Here is a 7,500-nt window from a genome sequence, read left to right as displayed (position 1 = left end):
AGAGGCACACACAGAGGAGAGAGAGAGGCACACACAGAGGAGAGAGAGAGGCACACACAGAGGAGAGAGAGAGGCACACACAGAGGAGAGAGAGAGGCACACACAGAGGAGAGAGAGAGGCACACACAGAGGAGAGAGAGAGGCACACACAGAGGAGAGAGAGAGGCACACACAGAGGAGAGAGAGAGGCACACACAGAGGAGAGAGAGAGGCACACACAGAGGAGAGAGAGAGGCACACACAGAGGAGAGAGAGAGGCACACACAGAGGAGAGAGAGAGGCACACACAGAGGAGAGAGAGAGGCACACACAGAGGAGAGAGAGAGGCACACACAGAGGAGAGAGAGAGGCACACACAGAGGAGAGAGAGAGGCACACACAGAGGAGAGAGAGAGGCACACACAGAGGAGAGAGAGAGGCACACACAGAGGAGAGAGAGAGGCACACACAGAGGAGAGAGAGAGGCACACACAGAGGAGAGAGAGAGGCACACACAGAGGAGAGAGAGAGGCACACACAGAGGAGAGAGAGAGGCACACACAGAGGAGAGAGAGAGGCACACACAGAGGAGAGAGAGAGGCACACACAGAGGAGAGAGAGAGGCACACACAGAGGAGAGAGAGAGGCACACACAGAGGAGAGAGAGAGGCACACACAGAGGAGAGAGAGAGGCACACACAGAGGAGAGAGAGAGGCACACACAGAGGAGAGAGAGAGGCACACACAGAGGAGAGAGAGAGGCACACACAGAGGAGAGAGAGAGGCACACACAGAGGAGAGAGAGAGGCACACACAGAGGAGAGAGAGAGGCACACACAGAGGAGAGAGAGAGGCACACACAGAGGAGAGAGAGAGGCACACACAGAGGAGAGAGAGAGGCACACACAGAGGAGAGAGAGAGGCACACACAGAGGAGAGAGAGAGGCACACACAGAGGAGAGAGAGAGGCACACACAGAGGAGAGAGAGAGGCACACACAGAGGAGAGAGAGAGGCACACACAGAGGAGAGAGAGAGGCACACACAGAGGAGAGAGAGAGGCACACACAGAGGAGAGAGAGAGGCACACACAGAGGAGAGAGAGAGGCACACACAGAGGAGAGAGAGAGGCACACACAGAGGAGAGAGAGAGGCACACACAGAGGAGAGAGAGGCGCACACACAGAGGAGAGAGAGGCGCACACACAGAGGAGAGAGAGGCGCACACACAGAGGAGAGAGAGGCGCACACACAGAGGAGAGAGAGAGGCGCACACACAGAGGAGAGAGAGAGGCGCACACACAGAGGAGAGAGAGAGGCGCACACAGAGGAGAGGGAGAGGCGCACACAGAGGAGAGAGAGAGGCGCACACAGAGGAGAGAGAGAGGCGCACACAGAGGAGAGAGAGAGGCGCACACAGAGGAGAGAGAGAGGCACACACAGAGGAGAGAGAGAGGCACACACAGAGGAGAGAGAGAGGACACACACAGAGGAGAGAGAGAGGCACACACAGAGGAGAGAGAGAGGCACACACAGAGGAGAGAGAGAGGCACACACAGAGGAGAGAGAGAGGCACACACAGAGGAGAGAGAGAGGCACACACAGAGGAGAGAGAGAGGCACACACAGAGGAGAGAGAGAGGCACACACAGAGGAGAGAGAGAGGCACACAGAGGAGAGAGAGAGGCACACAGAGGAGAGAGAGAGGCACACAGAGGAGAGAGAGAGGCACACAGAGGAGAGAGAGAGGCACACAGAGGAGAGAGAGAGGCACACAGAGGAGAGAGAGAGGCACACAGAGGAGAGAGAGAGGCACACAGAGGAGAGAGAGAGGCACACAGAGGAGAGAGAGAGGCACACAGAGGAGAGAGAGAGGCACACAGAGGAGAGAGAGAGGCACACAGAGGAGAGAGAGAGGCACACAGAGGAGAGAGAGAGGCACACAGAGGAGAGAGAGAGGCACACAGAGGAGAGAGAGAGGCACACAGAGGAGAGAGAGAGGCACACAGAGGAGAGAGAGAGGCACACAGAGGAGAGAGAGAGGCACACAGAGGAGAGAGAGAGGCACACAGAGGAGAGAGAGAGGCACACAGAGGAGAGAGAGAGGCACACAGAGGAGAGAGAGAGGCACACAGAGGAGAGAGAGAGGCACACAGAGGAGAGAGAGAGGCACACAGAGGAGAGAGAGAGGCACACAGAGGAGAGAGAGAGGCACACAGAGGAGAGAGAGAGGCACACAGAGGAGAGAGAGAGGCACACAGAGGAGAGAGAGAGGCACACAGAGGAGAGAGAGAGGCACACAGAGGAGAGAGAGAGGCACACAGAGGAGAGAGAGAGGCACACAGAGGAGAGAGAGAGGCACACAGAGGAGAGAGAGAGGCACACAGAGGAGAGAGAGAGGCACACAGAGGAGAGAGAGAGGCACACAGAGGAGAGAGAGAGGCACACAGAGGAGAGAGAGAGGCACACAGAGGAGAGAGAGAGGCACACAGAGGAGAGAGAGAGGCACACAGAGGAGAGAGAGAGGCACACAGAGGAGAGAGAGAGGCACACAGAGGAGAGAGAGAGGCACACAGAGGAGAGAGAGAGGCACACAGAGGAGAGAGAGAGGCACACAGAGGAGAGAGAGAGGCACACAGAGGAGAGAGAGAGGCACACAGAGGAGAGAGAGAGGCACACAGAGGAGAGAGAGAGGCACACAGAGGAGAGAGAGAGGCACACAGAGGAGAGAGAGAGGCACACAGAGGAGAGAGAGAGGCACACAGAGGAGAGAGAGAGGCACACAGAGAGAGAGAGGCACACAGAGAGAGAGAGGCACACAGAGAGAGGGAGGCACACAGAGAGAGGGAGGCACACAGAGAGAGGGAGGCACACAGAGAGAGGGAGGCACACAGAGAGAGGGAGGCACACAGAGAGAGGGAGGCACACAGAGAGAGGGAGGCACACAGAGAGAGGGAGGCACACAGAGAGAGGGAGGCACACAGAGAGAGGGAGGCACACAGAGAGAGGGAGGCACACAGAGAGAGGGAGGCACACAGAGAGAGGGAGGCACACAGAGAGAGGGAGGCACACAGAGAGAGGGAGGCACACAGAGAGAGGGAGGCACACAGAGAGAGGGAGGCACACAGAGAGAGGGAGGCACACAGAGAGAGGAGGCACAGAGAGAGCACAGAGAGAGAGAGTCAGACACAGAGAGAGAGAGTCAGACACAGAGAGAGAGAGTCAGACACAGAGAGAGAGAGTCAGACACAGAGAGAGAGAGAGTCAGACACAGAGAGAGAGTCAGACACAGAGAGAGAGAGTCAGACACAGAGAGAGAGAGTCAGACACAGAGAGAGAGAGTCAGACACAGAGAGAGAGAGTCAGACACAGAGAGAGAGAGTCAGACACAGAGAGAGAGAGTCAGACACAGAGAGAGAGAGTCAGACACAGAGAGAGAGAGTCAGACAGAGAGAGAGAGTCAGACACAGAGAGAGAGAGTCAGACACAGAGAGAGAGAGTCAGACACAGAGAGAGAGAGTCAGACACAGAGAGAGAGAGTCAGACACAGAGAGAGAGAGTCAGACACAGAGAGAGAGAGTCAGACACAGAGAGAGAGAGTCAGACAGAGAGAGAGAGAGTCAGACAGAGAGAGAGAGTCAGACAGAGAGAGAGAGTCAGACACAGAGAGAGAGTCAGACACAGAGAGAGAGTCAGACACAGAGAGAGAGTCAGACACAGAGAGAGAGTCAGACACAGAGAGAGAGTCAGACACAGAGAGAGAGTCAGACACAGAGAGAGAGTCAGACACAGAGAGAGAGTCAGACACAGAGAGAGAGTCAGACACAGAGAGAGAGTCAGACACAGAGAGAGAGTCAGACACAGAGAGAGAGTCAGACACAGAGAGAGAGTCAGACACAGAGAGAGAGTCAGACACAGAGAGAGAGTCAGACACAGAGAGAGAGTCAGACACAGAGAGAGAGTCAGACACAGAGAGAGAGTCAGACACAGAGAGAGAGTCAGACACAGAGAGAGAGTCAGACACAGAGAGAGAGTCAGACACAGAGAGAGAGTCAGACACAGAGAGAGAGTCAGACACAGAGAGAGAGTCAGACACAGAGAGAGAGTCACACACAGAGAGAGAGTCACACACAGAGAGAGAGTCACACACAGAGAGTCACACACAGAGAGAGAGTCACACACAGAGAGAGAGTCACACACAGAGAGAGAGTCACACACAGAGAGAGAGTCACACACAGAGAGAGAGTCACACACAGAGAGAGAGTCACACACAGAGAGAGAGTCACACACAGAGAGAGAGTCACACACAGAGAGAGAGTCACACACAGAGAGAGTCACACACAGAGAGAGAGTCACACACAGAGAGAGAGTCACACACATAGAATCATAGAATCATAGAAGTTACAACATGGAAACAGGCCCTTCGGCCCAACATGTCCATGTCGCCCAGTTTATACCACTTAGCTGGTCCCAATTGCCTGCACTTGGCCCATATCCCTCTATACCCATCTTACCCATGTAACTGTCCAAATGCTTTTTAAAAGACAAAATTGTACCCGCCTCTACTACTGCCTCTGGCAGCTCGTTCCAGACACTCACCACCCTTTGAGTGAAAAAATTGCCCCTCTGGACCCTTTTGTATCTCTCCCCTCTCACCTTAAATCTATGCCCCCTCGTTATAGACTCCCCTACCTTTGGGAAAAGATTTTGACTATTGACCTTATCTATGCCCCTCATTATTTTATAGACTTCTATAAGATCATCCCTTAACCTCCTACTCTCCAGGGAAAAAAGGTCCCAGTCTGTCTAACCTCTCCCTGTAAGTCAAACCATCAAGTCCCGGTAGCATCCTAGTAAATCTTTTCTGCACTCTTTCTAGTTTAATAATATCCTTTCTATAATAGGGTGACCAGAACTGTACACAGTATTCCAAGTGTGGCCTCACCAATGCCTTGTGCAACTTCAACAAGACATCCCAACTCCTGCATTCAATGTTCTGACCAATGAAACCAAGCATGCCGAATGCCTTCTTCACTACCCTATCCACCTGTGACTCCACTTTCAAGGAGCTATGAACCTGTACTCCTAGATCTCTCTGTTCTATAACTCTCCCCAACGCCCTACCATTAACGGAGTAGGTCCTGGCCCGATTCGATCTACCAAAATGCATCACCTCACATTTATCTAAATTAAACTCCATCTGCCATTCATCGGCCCACTGGCCCAATTGATCAAGATCCCGTTGCAATCCCAGATAACCTTCTTCACTGTCCACAATGCCACCAATCTTGGTGTCATCTGCAAACTTACTAACCATGCCTCCTAAATTCTCATCCAAATCATTAATATAAATAACAAATAACAGCGGACCCAGCACCGATCCCTGAGGCACACCGCTGGACACAGGCATCCAGTTTGAAAAACAACCCTCTACAACCACCCTCTGTCTTCTGTCGTCAAGCCAATTTTGTATCCAATTGGCTACCTCACCTTGGATCCCATGAGATTTAACCTTATGTAACAACCTACCATGCGGTACCTTGTCAAATGCTTTGCTGAAGTCCATGTAGACCACGTCTACTGCACAGCCCTCATCTATCTTCTTGGTTACCCCTTCAAAAAACTCAATCAAATTCGTGAGACATGATTTTCCTCTCACAAAACCATGCTGACTGTTCCGAATTAGTCCCTGCCTCTCCAAATGCCTGTAGATCCTGTCCCTCAGAATACCCTCTAACAACTTACCCACTACAGATGTCAGGCTCACTGGTCTGTAGTTCCCAGGCTTTTCCCTGCCGCCCTTCTTAAACAAAGGCACAACATTTGCTACCCTCCAATCTTCAGGCACCTCAGCTGTGGCTGTCGATGATTCAAATATCTCTGCTAGGGGACCCGCAATTTCCTCCCTAACCTCCCATAACGTCCTGGGATACATTTCATCAGGTCCCGGAGATTTATCTACCTTGATGCGCATTAAGACTTCCAGCACCTCCCTCTCTGTAATATGTGCACTCCTCAAGACATCACTATTTATTTCCCCAAGTTCCCTAACATCCATGCCTTTCTCAACCGTAAATACCAATGTGAAATATTCATTCAGGATCTCACCCATTTCTTGTGGTTCCGCACATAGATGACCTTGTTGATCCTTAAGAGGCCCTACTCTCTCCCTAGTTACCCTTTTGCCCTTTATGTATTTGTAGAAGCTCTTTGGATTCACCTTTGCCTGATCTGCCAAAGCAATCTCATATCCCCTTTTTGCCCTCCTGATTTCTCTCTTAACTCTACTCCGGCAATCTCTATACTCTTCAAGGGATCCACTTGATCCCAGCTGTCTATGCATGTCATATGCCTCCTTCTTCTTTTTGACTAGTGCCTCAATCTCCCGAGTCATCCAAGGTTCCCTACTTCTACCAGCCTTGCCCTTCACTTTATAAGGAATGTGCTTACCCTGAACCCTGGTTAACACACTTTTGAAAGCCTCCCACTTACCAGACGTCCCTTTGCCTGCCAACAGACTCTCCCAATCAACTTCTGAAAGTTCCTGTCTAATACCATCAAAATTGGCCTTTCCCCAATTTAGAATTTTAACTTTTGGGCCAGACCTATCCTTCTCCATAGCTATCTTAAAACTAATGGAATTATGATCACTGGTCCCAAAGTGATCCCTCACTAACACTTCTGTCACCTGCCCTTCCTTATTTCCCAAGAGGAGGTCAAGTTTTGCCCCCTCTCTGGTCGGGCCATCCACATACTGAATGAGAAATTCCTCCTGAATACACTCAACAAATTTCTCTCCATCCAAGCCCCTAATGCTATGGCTGTCCCAGTCAATGTTGGGAAAGTTAAAGTCCCCTACTATTACCACCCTATTTTTCAGAGAGAGAGTCACACACACACAGAGTCACACACACACACACACACACACACAGAGAGTCACACACACACACACACACACAGAGAGAGTCACACACACACACACACACACACACACACACACAGAGAGAGTCACACACACACACACACACACACACACACAGAGAGTCACACACACACACACACACAGAGAGTCACACACACACACAGAGAGAGTCACACACACACAGAGAGAGTCACACACACACACACAGAGAGTCACACACACACACACAGAGAGTCACACACACACACACAGAGTCACACACACACACACACAGAGAGTCACACACACACACACACAGAGAGTCACACACACACACACACACACACACAGAGAGAGAGTCACACACACACACACACACACACACACACACACAGAGAGTCACACACACACACACAGAGTCACACACACACACACACAGAGTCACACACACACACACAGAGTCACACACACACACACACACACACACAGAGAGTCACACACACACACAGAGAGAGTCACACACACACACAGAGAGAGTCACACACACACACACACACACACAGAGAGTCACACACACACACAGAGAGAGTCACACACACACACAGAGAGAGTCACACACACA

At 51.5% G+C, this 7,500-nt stretch overlaps 1 protein-coding gene across 1 annotated transcript in view; it reads right to left on the bottom strand.

The window, feature by feature from the left end:
• lrrc40 (leucine rich repeat containing 40) overlaps positions 1–7,500 on the bottom strand; it is a 132,148-nt gene that overhangs the window by 74,255 nt on the left and 50,393 nt on the right. The gene's annotated exons all lie outside the window — the stretch shown is intronic.

This window comes from Heptranchias perlo, chromosome 9, assembly GCF_035084215.1.
Source record: "Heptranchias perlo isolate sHepPer1 chromosome 9, sHepPer1.hap1, whole genome shotgun sequence".
Lineage (NCBI taxonomy): Eukaryota > Metazoa > Chordata > Chondrichthyes > Hexanchiformes > Hexanchidae > Heptranchias > Heptranchias perlo.
The sequence above is the reverse complement of the archived record's forward strand: the minus strand, read 5'-3'. Positions and strand labels throughout refer to the sequence as shown.